This window comes from Peromyscus leucopus, chromosome 10, assembly GCF_004664715.2.
Source record: "Peromyscus leucopus breed LL Stock chromosome 10, UCI_PerLeu_2.1, whole genome shotgun sequence".
Lineage (NCBI taxonomy): Eukaryota > Metazoa > Chordata > Mammalia > Rodentia > Cricetidae > Peromyscus > Peromyscus leucopus.
The window spans coordinates 58,449,999-58,470,530 of NC_051071.1; the positions used below are offsets into that span (position 1 = coordinate 58,449,999).

At 38.3% G+C, this 20,532-nt stretch overlaps 1 protein-coding gene across 1 annotated transcript in view; it reads right to left on the bottom strand.

Moving 5' to 3' along the window:
- Positions 1 to 16,880, bottom strand: part of LOC114689841 (cytochrome c oxidase subunit 7B, mitochondrial) — a 100,065-nt gene extending 83,185 nt beyond the window's left edge. The window contains exon 1 of the mRNA XM_028864282.2: positions 16,320 to 16,880. The gene's annotated coding sequence lies outside the window, so the exon portion shown is untranslated. The remainder of the gene's footprint in view (positions 1 to 16,319) is intronic.
- Between the last annotated feature and the right edge of the window lie 3,652 nt (positions 16,881 to 20,532).

The following is a 20,532-nucleotide window of genomic DNA, read 5'->3' on the forward strand; positions in this document are numbered from 1 at the left end:
AGACTCTTCCTTAGTTCTCTCGTGCCATTAGTTAGCTGCTTTATGCCACATGCAAACAAGCAGAAGAATGAAATCAAAGGGGAAAGATGGTCTGGTCAACGAGTCTTGTCATCTTCCTGAAATGCCTCATTCCTATTTGGAGCCATTAATCAGGGAAAAGACCAGTAGGCTGCCAGCCCCTGCTGAAGATGTAGATGCCCCAAATGGCTTGCATGCTTGCTGTGCTGATACTACTTTTAATGACTCAAACATCTGGAAAACAGCATTTCACAGTGACAATCTTGACTTTACTGATAAGCAATAACTCCCATGCTGTGTACTGTGCATTAGAAGCACAATAGGAATAGCAAAGTGGTGCCCCTTAGCATTCACTGTGAGAGCTCGGTTGATTTCCATTGAGACAAAGACTTTTGTATCTTGACAGGGCGCCTACATTCTACTAAGACTTCAGTGATTTCTGAAGGAAAATAAATCACATTTAAATGTTGGCCTTCTGAATTTTCTACTTCTAGTGTGTTCATGCCAGCTTAAAATTTGGATGTCCTTTACATGTAGTATTTCTTTTCTAATCACTGACATATACAGTTTAGCTAAAAGTGATAATGGGGAGATTGATATAATTTTCCTTAAGAATTTTTTTTTTTTTTTTTTTTTTTTTTTTTGGTTTTTCGAGACAGGGTTTCTCTGTGTAGCTTTGCGCCTTTCCTGGAACTCACTTGGTAGCCCAGCTGGCCTCGAACTCACAGAGATCCGCCTGGCTCTGCCTCCCAAGTGCTGGGATTAAAGGCGTGCGCCACCACCGCCCGGCTTTTCCTTAAGAATTTTATATTACATTGATACTGCTTCTTTGGTTGTCTCTTTTTTATATTTCATCCACTTCCAAATATCCCTCCCCCTAATCCCCCACCCCTGTTATCACCTCACCAAATACCATAAATACCAAAGGATACTTTAAGATAAGCATAGCAGCGCCGGGCGGTGGTGGCACATGCCTTTAATCCCAGCACTCGGGAGGCAGAGGCAGGTGGATCTCTGTGAGTTCGAGGCCAGCCTGGTCTACCAATTGAGTTCCAGGAAAGGCGCAAAGCTACACAAAGAAACCCTGTCTCGAAAAACCAAAAAAAAAAAAAAAAAAAGATAAGCATAGCAGCAATTGGGCATAATGGAACACACCTTTAATCCCTGTGCTTGGGAAGCCTTTGTGAGCTCAACAACTTGGTCTCGTTGTAAGAGAAGCCAAAGCTACACAATAGAAACAAAACAAAAAAACAGAAAAAGAGAGAAAAGAAAGATAAGCAGAGCAACAACCTCTGTACTTTCTGTTGTTCCTATAATGATCATGTTCCATTAAATAAACCAAGGAAGAAAGATCCATGGGTACAGCTAGTGAGACTATCCTTACAAACTGCCACATTTCCTTTTTTTCACTAGGCATATAAGACATTCAAACGGGACTTTGAACATCTCCCTTAGATCTTCATATATGGTTTTATTGTGTATTTATCAGTTTCCTTAAGGCTTAGGCTTTGTCACAAGCAGTGCTAGAAATGAACTCTCCCTCTGACTACTAAACCTGGTACCACAGTATTACTTATTCTAGTGTTCTGGAAGTTCAGGATACTCCACTTTTTCCAACTCTTGACCTAATTCATTAAATTCCATTTTGCAACACTTCACTGCCCTGTCTCACTAACATACTTGTAAACTGGAAAACAAGGTATACAAGAGCCCTGAGCCATTATTTCACAAACATTACTGAATGGCTTGAAAGTATGAAAAGACATCTGCTGTGAACATCAAGCACCCAGTAATGGCAATGTGGATAAAATGCATTGCAATTTACCATAAAAGCAATGTCTTGAAGAGTAACTCATGTAATGAGAAAGTTAAATTCCTTCAGCTATTTCAAGCTTATTTAAACTAAAAACAAAGAGCTCTAAAATCAAATAGTGTCCATAACTGTAGAAGGCACAAGGTTCTTGTGCTCACAGATACACACTAGGAAAACAAGGAATGCTAACATACAGGGCTGTCTTCAATGTTTTCTACCCAGAAGGCTTGGAGTGCATGTAGTTAATAGCCTACTGACCTGGGCTATCTGTAGGTTTAGGCTATATCTCCATCTCTGTGTATCTGTATCTGTATCTCTCTGTATCTCTGTATCTCTCTCTCTCTCTCTCTCTCTCTCTCTCTCTCTCTCTCTCTCTCTCTCTCTCTCTCTCTCTGTGTGTGTGTGTGTGTGTGTGTGTGTGTGTGTGTGTGTATTAGAGTCTCTAGACTTTTATCATGAGCATTGTTTCTCAGTAATTAGAACCTGTCCTTAGGGGAGATGTTACATGTTCTTTATAGCTTAGTTACCTCTATGCTATCTGTATGACTGAGACAACACCAGATCCTCCCCTAGACCCTTAAGCTATAGAACCCATCTTTATGGAAAAGGTCACATGTACTATGCAAAAGAGTTTTGATGCAGTCATGAATTAAGCTCTATTGTGCACAGGGGAATGAGATAACTGTGACCAGGAATTTTTTTCCAAAATTGTACTGTATTTAAATATGCCTAAAATAAACTGCTCGGTGTCAGACTCTCGAAGTTTGAACCAAAACCAGTTACTGAGTCATGCTGAACCAGATTTCCTCTTGCCTCATGTGGATCATTACTCTGTAAACCCTGGTGTTTGCAGAGACCTCCACAACTGTTATCTTATTTCAATCACATTGTCATGTAAATACACACCCTAAAACTAAAATGTGTAAGATACATATAAAAATGTTAACAATGGTCATTTCTTTAGAATAATTTATGTTTTTCTATAATTATTACTCAGTATTTCCTGATTAATTTGCCCTGTATTACTTTTATAAAGAAAATGATTTTTGCAAAGGACAAAATGCCAAAACCAGTCAGTCGAGAAGTTCCCTAAGTACCCACACCTCACAGCCAGTGAATTCAGCTACACAAGTAACAGAATCAGACATAATCCCTCAGAAAGTAGAATCTGTAATAAGTATTGAAGATTTATGTCACTGCAGTACATTTGAGCAGAACACTAAGTGCAGGCCATCCTCAGTACTTGCCATATTTTCATAATCCCAAACTTCTGGCTTCTGTTCTACCAGAGATTAGCTGCTAAATGCTAGATCTGGCCAATTGGCTGACAATTATAATAGATGTGACTATGGTCATACTTCTATTGCCTAGCACAACAGAAAAGATGATGCACTAAGCAACTGGAGCCTCAAGAATATAACTGATGCTTTGTTCATGGATTTCTTAACTATTGCAGCATGCCTATGTGTACGATTCCTAGGCCAGGCTACTTTAGATTTTTGATCATACGAAAAGAAGACGATCTGGCAATGCCTTTTCTCATAGGTCCTAGATATTAGATATAGACAACAGATTGTAGCATGAATCTTAAAAGTTCTTACTGATAAAATCAAACCCGAGGCCAGTTATTGGGGTGAATACTGGAAGGTCAGAGAGACAGAACAAGCCACAGCTATCTCACCTCACCAGTTCCTCAGCTGGTCCTGTTTCCTCAGGCTGGAAGCTTCTGTGTCCTCATCCCAATGGCTCTCAGCTGAACTGCTACTCGAAATCCTGAATGCTTAACCAGCCAAATGCTTAACTAGGCCAAATGCTTCTAGTTTCTGGTCCTCATGCCTTATATATCTTTCTGCTTTCTACCATCACTCCCTAGGATTAAAGGCTTGCTTTCTGGGATTAAAGGCATGAGTCACCATGCCTGGCTGTTTCCAATGTGGTCTTGAACTCAGAGATCCCAGATGGATTTCTGCCTCTGGAATGCTAGGATTAAAGGTGTGTGCTATCACTGCCTAACTAGTGGCTTTTCTGTTCTCTGACTCCAGATAAGTTTATTAAGGTACACAATATTTTGGGGAACACAATACCACCACAACAGATAAAGATACAGAGAAAAACAAGATGAATGCTATTTTCTCAGGACAGTCTGTGAAGTGTGACAAGCTTATGCTCAAAGAGATCAACATTGTAAACAGAGGAGTGGTCAGATTGTAGAGGAATTTCTAAAGTTGTGAACAAACAATTTTGCATATGTGGGGTGTGAGACCATGAATGACAATGTGTGTCATGCCATTTATTTATTTTAATTTGGGCAACTAAATGTTAGGAGTTATTACAATAAAGCACTGTAGGGAAGCATTTAGTAGGAATAACCAAGAACTTGAGTTTAAATGTAGGTTGACAACTAGAAATAAGTCTGAAGATCAAGAGAAAGATTCTGGGAAGGTTTCAGCATGTAGACAGTCACAAAACAATCACAAGGTGAGTTTAGTAGAAAGAATAGAAGAGGTCAAAGGATGGTTCTCAGATCTCCACAGTTTTTAGTTTAAAAGATGATCCAGTAGACAGGACTAAAAAGGAGGAGCACAGAGACGAATGGGAAACTAGGGGAAGATACGAAGTCACCTGAATAAACTGTACTTTTAATAATAAATAATAAACTGAATAAACACACTTTTATATCACATGTCTAAAGTCATTATGTCCTAGCTGACTTCAGACCCTGGCCAAAGGATACAATCTTAAATTCAATTTACTAACCCTTTGAAATATGGAGCTGACATAGAATGCAATGTAATGTTATTATTGGTTAGTCTGCTTAGCCTTTAACCCAGTCTTGTTTCTTTAACTTTTCCTTCAGTCAGTAGCACTGATGAATGACAGATATTCAGCACAGGCTGAAACTCGAGCTCGAGCGCACACGTACACACACACACACACACACACACACACACACACACACACACACACACACACACTTTTCAGGGTTTCGGCTCTGCCGAGCTAAGCTTCATTGTAAACAGAATCAAATTGCAAGCATGCTATTGTGATGCAGTGAAGAAAATAAATGAATCTCTTACATAAGTATGGTTCTTTTGTTACTGTTCTGTATAAAGGACATGTTCTATATGTTCATTTCCTTATTCTTTCACCCTTTTCAGTTAAAAGTATTTTTAGCCATCATTAAGTGCCTTTTGGGGAAAAGTACATGATCAAGTAAAATCCACAAGTTCTAATAAACAGCTACTAAGCATACCAGTACTAAAGGGAGAAATCATCTTTCCCCAGAGAAGCCAAGTGTAACAGCCTGTACATCTTCTTGACTCTGATAATAACTACATGTCTGTAACAGATTTAACAAAGAGGTGTCTACTGCCTTGGCTAAAAAAACAGAAACTGAAGCCCATGTAGACATGCATTATTGCCTGCTGTGGGGAAACTGCCATCAGCTTTGGGTATTTGGAAAGGTGATTTATAAATATTTGCCTCTTTAATCCCAAACTAGTTTTTCACTTCACATCAGCGTCAATCAATAGAAGGGAAACAAAAAAGATTCCTTATACAGAAAATAAGTTAAAGTAACCTTATATGGAAAATCAAGTTTGTAATAGGTCATTATAACACACCCATTATTGGAGTATTTGTTGTAAAAATCATTTTAGGTCACAAATAAATCTAGGTGACATCTACATAGTTTAATAGTTTTCTTGGGGAAACATAATCTTAGATACTTAACTTGGTAAGAGCACAGAGATATTTCATGCTTATTGACTATAAAATCCTTTTATAGGATGATTGTTTCTTGGAAAATATTTTGAAAAAAAATAAGTAATATCCATTATTCTGGCAAGCTGAATTATCTCTACTCTTTTGTTTATACTTTGCTGTAGAACTTTATTATAAACTATTTATTTCTTCTAGTCTATGAACTCTTAAAAACAAAAGTTTGTCCTTTAAATTTCTTTATTCTTCACCTGGATCCAGGTACAGAACCAAGAAAAAAAATGGGATAAATGCATTAAAGCCTGAGTGATGAATCGATTAAATAAACAAATGTTTTGTTAATATGGCTCATCATTTTCAGGATGGTAAGAGTTTGGCCAAGCAAGACTGGCTTGTGGGGCAGGCAGCTCCAGCTGTGGATGATGGAGTGAAATAAAATCGCAGAACGCTGAAGTCTGCATGAGTTTATATGTGGACAGGAAAGAATCTGAGCAAGAACTTCTGAATAAAGTCAAAGATGTAGAATTTCAAAAAAATGATGACACAGAAGAAGGGTATACATACAACTTAACAAAAATGCTAACTATGCTTTTCAATGTACAAATTAAGCCAAGCAAGCCTAGTAAGTATCATGTGTCTATAATCCTGGCATGTTGAAGCTAGTGGCAGAAGGGTTACAAATAACAGGCACAGCTGGACTACAGAACAAAATAAAAATACAAATTATAGAACGAAGGCATCAAGTAGTATTTAGTTAAAAATATGGAATATAAGTTGTTGGCCAAGAGAGGGTTGAAGCAACTCCTCTCAAACTATAGTCTATGTCAAAACTATCTGTTACCCTCCGAATTTGACAATAAGACCCTATTATTGAAGACACCAGATACTTATGTCACAGAACATGGAAAAAATCTAGCTGCTATTCAACTGAAATCTTTATTTCTACAGGCTAGGCTTCATAAGGTGCTATACATGGTAACCGAGGAGAAAAATCATCAGTCTCACCCAGCTATAAGCACTGCAAGGTGCATGAGCAGCCTACCTAGCAAGATATGCCTGCTGGTGCAATGATGCTATAGTGGTATGAATGTTATGGGAATAACCAACATTTTTTTTTTTTAATTTAAGGCTGGCTTCATGAGACAGAACCCATACTTAACACTGTCAATGAGGCCAAGAACTTGAGGTTATGTCATGGGCCCTAAGAGAAAGCCTACTATTATTACTCTGCTAAAAGAACAAAGTAATAGAATGACACATAATGACATATTGCTATACCCATACATCAATGCACTGTTCAACTCTCATCAGAAAAGCTTCTTTTAGTACATGGCGGTTAATACAGAATCCTACAACTAATCAACATGCAGAGAATTAGACTTTGGGATATTCAGGCTTAAATGGGAATCTCTTTATCACAACACTCCCCTCAAGACTCATTCATACATACACATACACACACACACACACACACACACACACACACACACACACACATACAGAAGAGAGCATGAAAAGATTTTAAGAGCAAGAGCAGTGGATGACTTCAAGGAAACAGCATTTCCCTGACACAACAAATGCACATAAGAAAGCCCAGAGGCTGTGACAACATGTACATGACCTGCAAAACTCAAGCCAGTCAAAGTCCTACGATAGGGGAGGGAAGGTAGCTACAAAGTGCCATCACTAGACAAGGATCTACTGCCATTAGATTGCTGTTGGATTAGGGACAATCAGTATTCTTCAATAAAATGACACTAGGTATATATGGACTACACACAATACAGAGCAGGCCCCACACCCAAGAGTATATGAACAAGACAAATTAGACTCCTTGTTTTTGTTTGTTGGAGAGAAAGAACATGAAATTAAGTGAGCATTAAGGTGGTGAAATGTATGGAAGGAGTTGAGGGAAGGGAATAAGTCAGATCAAAATATATTGTATGCGATTTTAAAAATGTAAAGAAAAAATTTAGAAGTATTAATGTTTCTGCATTTAATTGTATTTGTCATTTTAACACATATCTATATTCACTGTAAGTCTATGAAAGTATATATATAAATATTTGTATTAATTATTTTAAGGTTCTTCAAATTGTATAAGCTTCAGGCTGCATGAAATGCGGATCTCAATGAAGGAAACACTATTAATTAAAATTCACTTAACTAGAAAATAATTACATTTCAACTTGAAATAGAGTTGACTGTTCTCAAAGCATTCTTCCCCAACATCACCATCATTACCAATTAAAACTCAGTGACAATTAATTTCATCTCCTAAGAGTAAATTTAGAGGAAAAAGATAAAATACAATAAGGCCTCTAGAGAAAGCAATAATCTAAGTATGCCAAAAAGCAGCTAGACTCATCTAAAAATAAAATATTCAAACTTCTCATTTTGCTTAGACTTGTGCCACTGACTTCCTATTATGGGTTTAACAAAAAGACTTATTTATTAAATCCCTACTATGAATATGAAAATTTTACCTTATCCTTATCTTTTCCTTTCTCTAAATTTGACCATGGTTTCCCAACTGCAATGGTTATGAGACACTCTTAGGAGAAAAAGAAAATTCTAGTATATCCTGTGTTGTTTATAGAACTATCTCCAAGACACCAATCTACTTTTATTTTTAAATGCTTTCTGAGATGGTTGTACTCTGAATAAATGTACTCAGTGGTCATTTCATGGCTACCATACTAGATAGATACATAAATAATTAAAGCTGCAGTTATGCATTCTAATAAGTCTATTGGACTATTTCCTAAAGTGATTAACAGTAATGTAGAATGGCTACAGCAGGCAGATAAGCAAGCCAATCACACATGAGATGATTTTTTGGAAGATTCACAGTTGCTCAGCTATTAAACCTAGTGGGAGAACCTTCTAAAGGCTGTTTTCCTGGTTCATTTTGTACCATATAGCACTCAAAAACATAAATTAATTAAAGGGAATAGAAAAACAATGCAAGAAGAAAGAAAGCTTGCCGGGCGGTGGTGGCGCACGCCTTTAATCCCAGCACTCGGGAGGCAGAGCCAGGCGGATCTCTGTGAGTTCGAGGCCAGCTGGGCTACCAAGTGAGTCCCAGGAAAGGCGTAAAGCTACACAGAGAAACCCTGTCTCAAAAAACCAAAAAAAAGAAAAAAAGAAAAGAAAAAAAGAAAGCTTAAGGCACAGAGTTGCAAGAGGAGTAAACCTCCACACACTTCATACAATTTGGCACAACCAAATGTTGCAATATTTGCCATGACTAGCAACAGGCACCCTTTGCTACTATTAATGCAGTTCAGCTGATATGAACAGACAAAATTGAAAAAGGAGGAGAATGTCCTTTATCATCTGTAGCAGAATTTCAATTTTCTCTTTCAAGTACAGTTGAATGCATTTTCTTTGCAAGCCAAAGACAGAAGATCTTGATTACTGTTGCAAGAATAATCTTAGTCTTTGTGTGAAGAAGATAGGGAAAATAGTTTTTCTGGATGATGTGGCAGCTTGTGAACTTACAAAACAAGATATATTCTTGGAGGTAAGGAAATTAAATTAGGGTAAATGGTAGACCCATTAAAATGACAATTGAAGGCTTATTTTGTAGTCCATGGCCAGCTTCCCAATTGTCCTCTATTTTTGCTTCACCTCAGGGTCACAGACAACTGAACCAGAAACAAACAGGGTCAAGACAGGGGCAACTGTCTGGGAATACAGGTCACCCAGGCTGTAGGCCTTGTCATGAATTGTTAGCTGTGTTGTAAAATTAAGATTCTGAATTCATTCTCTCCAGCTACCACCCTTTTTCAGATCTTTACACACATGAAGAGACAAACACACATACACACATACACACACACACACACACACACACACACACAGTGAGGAAGGAAGGAGGGAGAGGGAGGGACAGAGAGAGGGAGGAAGAGAGAGAGTATATGTGTAACATCATGTCTCCACATATTTTCTCACTTTTATCAACATTAAAAAGAACAATCCTGTATCATTCGCTCAGCTGTACTCTTTCTCTGTAACAGAATACTCATATGGGCTTTTGAGTATTAGTTTTTTGAGTCACCTTAATTTACTCCCATTCAAAAGAATTAAAAAAAAAATGGCAGATCACTCTACCTAGCAGAGTCAGGAGACACAAGGACATACACCCATCCCACATACTCTCATGTATCCCTCAACACAGCTCTCTCATCATCACCTCTCATGCTCAAATTAAGTGGCTCAGTCCCAAAGTATCTCACAAAAAATGTGTAAAATGTGACCATGTTAAAAGTGTGTACTTGCATCAACAATAGGCTCAAGTTATATCCAAAACACACTCACCTCACTCTGGGAACACTATTAACCAGATTAATAGAGATTTCCTAGACTTCATTTTCTTTCAACTCACATAAAAAATTAATACTGTTAAGCACATTAATTTTACAACACTATTTCTTCAGCTTCCTTAACTGTGCTCCCAAGTTCTTTCCACCTTGTTTCTCTTAACACTGTATGGTCTTTCTCAAAACTCTGTCCTCTCTGGCCATACAACTTAAAGACCACCCTTACTCCCATGACTATTGAATTGGTGAACTCTAAAACTTTACCTTATGACCCATATTGCAGTACCTTAGGCTCACTAGCTAGAAGAATCTTTGTCCCAAATATAGTCATTGGCCTATAGCCAAATAAACAAAGATTAATTTTTCCATTTCCTTTCCAAATTTGTATTGTTTTCTCTAATCAATAAGTTATTTCTAGATTACCTTATTCCCTCTACTCATAAACTCTCTATAAAAATTTGTATTCCTTTGAATTCTCTGCTCTAAAAGCCAAAATTACATTAGATGTTTTTATCATTTCTTGTTTGTATTATTCCAGTATTTCTCTAATTGGTCTTCCTGACTGCTATCTCTTCATATTCAATTTACCATTGACTTATTTTCCTAAAGTATTTTTTTTAATCCTTTTACTTTCCTGTTTAAAAACTGTTCTAATCTCACATTGCCAACAGCAACAAGTTTAAATTTTTTGGTCTAACCTGATACATTCATTCCTCCAGCTTATACACCCTGTGTTCCCTGCTTATAAATTTAATCATTGAACCAGTGTATCATACACTTAGGCTACTCAAACTCAGATGCTTTTCATTGTATTAACCCATGTACATCTACAGATGGGAAAAGTTAATTAGCACATGTTAAAGAAATGGAGCATCAAATCAGGTATTTATCAAAAGGGGACTATTCAAATATACCAAGACATACTCGCATAACAAAATATTATTATACAACTATAAAAAAGCATGGGACAATCTCTATAAAAACATGAATATATTTTCACAATATGGAGTTAACTTTTTAAAAAAGGGCACAGATAATTCTTTATGCAAAAAGAAGAACTAGGAATATATGGCCATATTTGTATATGTTTATGTTTAAAAACATGACCAAGAGAGAAAGAAAAACCTCCTGGGCACTTGACCTATATAGTTCTGACTCAGGAGGCCAGACTGCTTTGGTCTGTTTCTGTCACTCGAAAATTAAACTTTAAGCCTGTACTTAAAATAACTGTAAGCATTCTTACTGCAGAAGGTTGAAGTGTTATAATGGGTTAACACTGACCAAATGGAATGTATATATAGTAGCATTAGGCATTCAATTGTTATATGTTTCCTTTTAACAATTTCTTATTGGAGGATGCTAAGTAAAGGCTGCAGGGGCTTGTAGAGACACCAAGAGAAGACTTACCAAGATGGACATTTTTAGATCACTTTAGAGTTTGAAACACTTGGATTCGTATTTCAAGACCAATAAAGAATACATAAAATTAGAACTCTCTACCAATGGAAATATATAAGATACTCCTCAATCCTAAAACAGTATTCTATAAACATTAGAAACCAAAGATAAATGGTGACTATAGAAAAAGGACATGGAAGTACTTTTGTTCTGAGTGCACCAGGATGCAAGTCTGTTTATACATGCATCATCCAATCCAGGGCATGCCTAACCATGTGCTAATTTTCCTGTTATGTTTTCATGACATCTAAGAAGAAATGGAATCAGCGTACTGTGATCAGTATGGATAAAATCTGAGCTATGCGTGTCTTTCAGAAAAGCTTAAAAGTTTATCAACAAATCACCAGATTTAAGTAAAAGTACATTTTTGTCCTTAAAATTCATTTTAAATTCTCTTCATTTCCTCCCCGTTTCTGGTATTGTTTGGGTGCTACTGGCAGTAGACTTTCCCTTAAACAAAACAGCCAGTCTCCAGTAGACAGGCCTATCTACCCTGTACAGTAGTGATGCTTTCCTCTGATTAGAGAATCCCCACAGTGGTGAAGTCTGCCTTTTAGGGAAGGCCTTAGTTTCCTGCAAATCCTGTGAACAGATTCCTGAACTCAACTCACGCAGCAATTGACGATGCTGAAGCTTGTTCCCCTAGGTTTCCAATGAGAATGATCTCCTCTTTCGCTCCCTCCTCAGGTACTGTCATTCATCACTGAATTGCGACACTTGGAACACCATTCTTTACTACTACATTTTTTCAACAAGCCAGGACTGTGTAATTTTCATTTTGTTCTATCCTTCACCTACCCTTCTTGGTTTGTTTAACGACTTAATATTTAAGAAGCTGAGTACTATTAATGTAGTACTCAGTAGCAGGGCTCTTGCCTAGCAAGCCCGAGGCCCTGGGTTTGTTATGTATTGCTGCCGTTTTCAACTGCTTAGCTTATTAATTTCCTCTCTTCCCCATCACACAACCAATTAATGCTGCTTTGTTGGAAGTGAATACTTGCTTTCTGTGCCTTTTTTTAAAACTAGACCTTGTTTAGTAACATCTAGTTTGCTCCACTATTAACAATAAAACAGCTTAATTTTGAGTCTACTACAAGTAATATTCAAATACCCCCTACTGGAATGGATAATTACAAGATATTTTCTCATGCTAGATGACTAGCCTATTCAACATTTAACTTGTCCTACAGCCTGGCCTCTCATAAAACCAGCTCATCTAGCTAAGTCTCATCTGGACTCCTATGAAAACATTTTATCAAAATAGAAAATACATTTATATTCAAACTCCACAGTAACAACATATCTTGAAAATCACCTAATACTTGGTGTACTCACAATTCTACCTAGTCTTCCCTTTTGTACTTTTAGCTTTCTATTAGCTTACAAAGGTAAGGTTTTTTTTTAATGGCTTTTTAATACAAACTTGAGTTTTAGTTGATGTTACTCACTCCATCCCCCATTTCTGTCCCCTCCCCACTTGTGTACCCTTCACCCCCCCCAGTATCCCAGTCCCCTTCCACTTTCATTTCTCAGGTTTTCTTACTCCTCTTGCCCCCTCTCTTAAAGCCTTTTTAAAGTAACAATCTCATAGGCCTCTTCCTAGTTTCCTAGCCTTTACCACATTTACTCCTGTGGTTGTCTCAATAAGAACGGCCCCCACAGGCTCATATATTTGAATGCTTAAGTCACCAGGGAGTGGCACCACTTGAGAAAGATTAGAAGGAATGGCCATGTTGGGGTAGGTGTGGCCTTTTTGGAGGAAGTGTGTTACTGGGCGTGGGCTTTGAGGCATCAAAAGTCCATGTTAGGCCCAGTCTCTCATTCTTCTGCCTGTGGATCAAGATGCAACTCTCAACTACTTTTCCAGCATGATGCCTGCCTGCGTGTTGCCATGTTCCCTGCCAGGATGACAATGGACTAAACCTCTAAAACTGTAAGTAAGTCCCCAATTAAATGCTTTCTCTTATATGATCATGTTATTTCTTCACAACAATAGAACAGTGACTAAGACAACGCCCACCTAGATACACATACTTAACAATTAGGAGGTAGGATCTGCATGTGAGAGAGAACATGCAGTATTTGTCTTTCTGCGCCTGGGTTCTCTCATTTAATATAATGTCTTACAATTCAATCCACTTTCCTGCAAATTCCATAGTTTTATTTTCTGTTATGGTTGAATAAGTCTATTGTTTGTATGTCCATGTTTTCATTATCCATTCATCTCTTGATAGACATCAAGGCTGATTATACTCCCATTGTATTATAAAAAGAATAGCAATAAACATGGATATCAAAGTATTTTTTATATTTGTTTAGGTATATGCCTAAAAGAAGTTAGCTAGGTCACATGGAGTTTCATTTTGACTTTTTTGAGGAGCTTCCACACTAATTTAGATAGTGGCTGTTAGTTATTTAGCTGCGTTGTTCAGTGGCTGTACTAGTTTATATTCTCAGCACAGTGACTAGGATTCCTCAGAAAAATATGAACTGCACTGAGATTCCATCCAACTAGCTGGAATGGCTGTCATCAAGAAACAAATGACAACAGAACCTGGGGAGGGTGGGGACAAGAGGAACTTTTATTATGCATTCCTTAAGAGGTAACTCTGATTGCTTCTAACTTCAGCTCCTACCTGTGACCTCTTATGGCCATTCTGATTTTTACAGAAATTTTTTTTTAAATTTCACCAGCATATCCCAATCATTTTACAATGATTTTTTTTTCATTTTACAATGAAGACTTTTGTTTTTAAAAATCAAAAATATTCATAAAGTATATGGAAGCATTATTATTGTTTCCTTAGAAGGCTTTCTGAAATTTCTTTTACATTAAATACCTCCAAGAGGGATGATTTAGGATCAGTCTTCTGTGTCAACCGAATAGCCACTGAGCACCACTCCTTTCCAAACACTGTTGCACAGCCTTTGGGTCCCTCTTAAAGCCATTTCCCTCTTCAAGATGTCTACAGCAGATCTCATTCTTAGGTCAGATCTCATGTTTAGGTCATTTCTATTAAAACTTTGATTTTCTTGCATATGTTCTTCCATTGCTGCATATTAATACTGAAGAACACATTTTAAACTATTTTAGTATACCCAATTCCAATGGAAAAATCAGTATTTAGAACCATTCAAGTCATTTTGGTTTTTCGAGACAACGTTTCTCTGTGTCGTTTTGGTGCCTGTCCTGGATCTCCCTTTGTAGACCAGGCTGGCCTGGAGATCTGCCCGGCTCTGCCTCCTGAGTACTGGGATCAAAGGCGTGCGCCGCCGCCGCCGCCGCCGCCGCCGCCGCCGCCGCCGCCGCCGCCGCCGCCGCCGCCACCACCATCTGGCTTCAAATCACTTTTTACTTGCTTGCATAGTCACAGATTTTATAATGATTTTAATGAGCTGTTTCTCATCATCAATTTGTTAAGGTATATTATATTCTTTTTACCTGAATGGTCCTTATCCCTTATAAAACTGACATCAGCTTAATTTGATATCTTTATGCCGCTCCCGTGGTAGAGTAAGTTTGGATTTCAGTAATCTAAATTAATGTCAGAGTACACAGAATTATCCACTACAAAACTAATTTAAGGTTAAGAGCTTGGGGCAACTTTAAAACATACATACAAGTCCTATATGCCCAAGGTTTGTCCTACTGTAATTCTCTCTCTTGGCTGAATAACAGACAAAAGAATAGAACCGTAAGGCAGAGTTTGTGCAGCGTGAATCCTAATTGGTCTTAATAAAAACCCAGGGTCAGATACCGGATAAATGCTGAAGGATCAGAGAACTAAAGCAGCCAGCCACTAGAGAGAGACTTCTTACCTCTCTACCAAATCTTCAGACGGGAAGGGACCGAGCTCCTGCATCCACCCCACCTTATCATTTCCTTTCTCACCCAGCCATATCACTTCCTGTCTGCTGTCTACACAGACCTGACCTCCAGACCTCCACGGTTAACTAATGGCTAGCTCTACCCCCCGAGCTTCAGGCAAACTTTGTTAGAGCACAAATGAGTCTACTCTCTCGGCCACCTGCTTATGCTTATGGAATACTCCTGATGTAGCAAAACAAAAAGCAAAAACAATAAAACTTAGCGTTCCAAAATGCTTCCATAAAATAAATAAATAAATAAATCCAACATCATGTCTTTGTCTCACACAAAGTTACTTAAAAAAAAATAATAATCAGCCAGGCGGTGGTGGCGCACGCCTTTAATCCCAGCACTCGGGAGGCAGAGGCAGGCGGATCTCTGTGAGTTCGAGGCCAGCCTGGGCTACCAAGTGAGTTCCAGGAAAGGCACAACGCTACACAGAGAAACCCTGTCTCGAAAAACCAATAATAATAATAATAATAATAATAATAATAATAATAATCGCTCCCGATTTCCAGGTTCCTCCAGGTTCGGAACAAGTTGGAGACCCACTTAATAACTGTTGTCTTTCCTCCCCTAAGCCGGCTGTGCTTGTTGCGCCTCTGAAAGCTCCGTAGGATCTTTTTACAGACCAAGGCGCCCAAACTTGTCTGTATAGAAGACAGCAGGAACTTTGATGAAACAGTCGCTCTGCGGTGGAGGAAGCACGCAGTGCAGAAAACAATCCCTAACCGGGTGGCTCGCCCACCACTTCCCGCTCAAACTGCGGCTGGGGCGTGGCGGGGCCAGCCTCTACCACCATGTTCAGCAGCCACTCTTCGAGGTCGAAGCTAGCCTGGGCTATCCATAAAAGGGACAGACAGACCGTCTCCACACACGAAATGAAACGGCCGTCACGACTCTGCAGCGGAGAATTTTCCTCCCATTCTCCCTCGACGTCCTCAAGACGTTGGACTGGGAAAGAAATCTAACTCAAGGGGGCTTTTCCCTATGGGGGAAAAAAATAACCAAGCAGTTCACCAAGAAGGGCCCCAGAAATGGCCTGCAGTCAGTTATTAACGATTAGAGAGGACCTCTGCGAACTACAGATAAAACTGAATCCCCAAACCGGACTTACCAGCTACGCCCCAGAAACAAGCCAGAGGGAAATGGCGCGGAGGCAGAGGCGAATCCGGTACCTGTCAATCTTGCCTCCCAGACCGAGGCACTTCCTGTGGCAGCTCCGCCCTAGAGCAAAGGAAGGGGCGGGCCACCTGAAGATGGCGCCTTCCAGACTGGCCAATCAAATGACTTTATTACCTCCGCCTGAAGCGCCAAGGAGGCAGGCTGGCCTGTGGGAGTGTTGCAATGTATCATCTGATGGAGGAAACAAAACCCCAGACTTGAAGATACCCATCCCAACATCCTAGCACATTGCATCTCTTCTTGGCACTCTTCCCTCCCAAGCCGTGGTTCTCTATAGCAAATCCAGGAACTGTCTTTCAATTATATTTTTATTTCAATGAGTTATGAGGGGAACTTTGAGATTTTCTCAAAACCCCCAATGGAGGTCCAAGTTCCTTATAGCTTTCTAGCCTCACCTATTTCAAGATTTTTATAATGGTGACAAAATAATCTTATCACCAAGATGGGACGTTAGAAAGGCAAAGTGGCAATATCATTATTTAAAATTCTAGCAGTTTAAGATTTAAGCATGTGACTTTGATGAACCAATTAAGAGTATAACTAACTCAAAGGTGATTTTGCAAACAAATTATTTCTAAAGACTAAAATACTATAATGGTGTATTATTTGTATTAAAGAAAAAAATCTTCAAATTTCTATGTTCATAATATAAATTTAAAATAACATTAACAATTATTGGCATGTATTGATGTGTTTTAACTAATATATAGCTTTAAAGTCTTTAATATTGAGCCAGGCAGTGGCGGAACACTTGGGAGGCAGAGATTGGTGGATCTCTCTGAGTTTGAGGTCATCTTGGTTTACAGAGGGAGTTCCAGGACAGGCTCCAGAAGCTACAGAGAAATGCTGTCTGAAAAAAAGGAAGAGAGAGAGAGAGAGGGATAAAGAAAGGTCTATAATATTGTCACTAGTACTTTCTGGAGAGCATATTTTGATACTGTATTATGTTTTTTAAATTCTTAAAATTACCTCTTGTGATAGTTTGGATGAGAATGGTCCCCATAGGCTAATAGATTTGAAGACTTGGTCCTTGGTAGAACTTTTGTAAAGCCTTAGGAGGTGTGGCCTGGTTGGAGGAGGTGTGGCCTGGTTGGAGGAGGTGTGGCCTGGTTGGAGGAGGTGTGGCCTGGTTGGAGGAGGTGTGGCCTGGTTGGAGGAGGTGTGGCCTGGTTGGAGGAGGTGTAGCCTGGTTGGAGGAGGTGTGACCAGAAGAGTTTTAAGGTTTCAAACCCCACCTGATTCTGTTCATTCCCTGCCTCCTACTTGCAGATCAAGATGTAAGCTCTCAGCTACTGCTCCAGCACCATTCCTGTCTGCTGTTGTGATCCCTGCCATGATAGTCATGAACTCTAACCCTCTGAAACTGTAAGTCCCAAATTAAAGGTTTTCTTTTATAAGTTGTAGTGGTCATGGTGTTTTATCACAGTAATAAAAAATAAATGAGACACCTTCAACCTTCTTAAATTGTTATGGGTCTGAGTCATTATAACATATAACTTATTCAAATTTTAATTTTAGTAAAATAGAGGCTGTTTATTTTTTTTAAAATGGCAAGGATGAAACCAGAGAGTTTTCTAGGTAAGGTCTCAACTATTGTTAGTCCAAGAATTTTAAATGCAAAAACCCAGAAGATTACATGGATTTTGTCTATGTGTAGGCAAGGTCTAATTTTATTGTACGTGTCTTGTAGTTGTCCTAGTCATCTTTTTAAGCAGTGTAAGCAAGTTTGATTACAAAAGCAGAAATAGCACTTAGTCTTATTACCTATTACCTTGCTAGAATAGCAAATTTTTACAAGATTAATCAATTTAAGAACAGTCTTCAAAGTCTGGAACAAAGGGAAGCAGGCTGCTAGGGTTCAGCCTGTACTAGTTAGTAGCTCACATACTGGAGACTTTTTTTTTTTTTTTTTGCTTTATGGTCTCTCAAGCATAGTAAGTCTAAATTTTAAGTGTAATATTAACCATCACAAAATGTGTATTTTATGGTTGATATATATGAACTTATATACATTATCAATTCATTTTCATTATAATGACATTTTACTCTTTAAAATATGTAATTTTAGCCCATTTATCCTCATAATTGTATCTCTATTCAGAGTACTTATCTTCAGACATACTTAAAGTTTCTATTATTTACAATTCATTTGAAGATATTATTCAGTTCTCTTCCTGTAAATTGAAAAAATCACATGGTAAACCATTAATATTCATAGATTCATAGTTTTTTGTGTATTAGTTTAGCAAGAAAAGAATGAGAAGGAGGACACTCACAATTGCTAGCAACACAAAAAGCAAGATTGAGGTTTTATAACATCTATCCAGATGATGAAGGTTAGGACATAGGTGAAGACTAGATTGCTTGCCTACTGTTATAACTCACTCACTGGGTTTAATTCCCAGAACAACATAATCACATACAGTTCTGAGGATATAGTTGCTCATAACTGTAAACCCAGTACTCAGGGGGCTGAGGCAGAAAGGTTACCCCCAAGTTTTCACAAACCTGAGCTATGTAGTGAGATTCAGATGAGCCTGAGCTGGAATACAGAATGAGACTCTGTCTGAGCTTGGGAAGGAGGGAAAAGAAAAATAAATGAACTCATGAAATACCTAGAAGAAAATGGCATTGAGAAATCTATATGGTCTTCCAGTGATGGTGGCACACACCTATAATAACAACACTCAAAGGGACATGGGAAATATTGCAGTGACTTTTACTACCCCCTGGATCCACATACCAACAGGCTAGCCAGAGTTGCATGGTGATGCTCTGCCTCAAAAACACACAGAAAAAGAAGAAAAGTAAAATATATGTAGACTCTAGTTTGAAGGGAAAAAAAGGTCTTGAATTAAAAGTATCTTCCATTCCATTTTGCTAGTTTCTTTTTTTTTTTTTTGTCTTCTAGTAAATCTTCCAAAACAACAACAACAAAAAACAAAATCAAGAAATTCAACTCTTGCAACTTAAATTAACCCATATTTATTCAATGTACTCCCACATGGCTTGGTATCTTTTTTCAGCAAGGTAAGTCATCTTGCTTCTCCTTGAAACTCCACCTTCTTTTATCCTAGAGAGCTCTCTCTGTCTACAAGTCCCACCTAACCTCTTTCTGTCTAGATAGTCACCATTTAGCTCTTTATTAAAGCAATGAGAGCAACATATCTTCACAGGGTACAAAACAAATTCCACACCAAAGAGCCTTAGTATTAAGATCATTTGTTTAACCTTTGAGAGCTCATTGCTACTGGAAAGATTCCTTGAAAAATTAAAAGAAGTTTTACTAAACTACTTGCAGTTATTCAGCTAGTGACAGATTCGTGTATCAAGGACATTCAAACTACAGTGTGTGGTTGTGAGAGCAGCTTCAGTCAGCCTCAACTTCCCAGAAAGATTTCATGTGATTTAAATTTATTGTGTACCACCAAACCCACCTATTACCATCTTGGACCTCAAGGGACCCTGTATTTCAATGGTCTGCACATTGACCTGGCCAGGAATAAATGTTACCCTAGGTGGAAGAGTCCGTGCTGTGCTATTTTGACCACACTGTAGCTCTATAATTATAACTAGACACAAAAAAAAATAAATGTTTTTTGGGGAATATTTTGATAACATAATATCTTGGCCAAGGAGAAGTTAAAATATAAAATAATTATGTAAAATTCATTTGCCAAGGACACTACTCTCTCTTAGAGCTTGACCATCCCTGAACTTTGTAAGACACTACTTTTGTTTCTTGTTAAGTGTTCCCTTTTAAAACAAATGGTTCACATTTTTTCACATGTATGAATCCCTTTTATTCAGAACATCCTTTATTATAAACTAAATTTGTGAGATCCTGTCTACATAATTCTTTTAAATTTTGCTGTTTCTTATTTTTATTGAAGCTAGATCCTTCTCTCACACAATCCATCCCAAACACAATTCCCCCTCCCTCCACTCCTCCTAGATCTCCTCCACCTCCCCTCTCCCCTGGATCCACTCCTCCTTGGAGCAGGCCTCCAAGAGACAACAGCTGAGAAGGAAAAACCAAGATGCAACCAGATAAGACAACCCAATATCAGGTAAAAGAGTGAGAGATACACCAGTTCCCACTGCTAGGAGTCCCATAAAAACACTAAGCTAACAACCATAACATA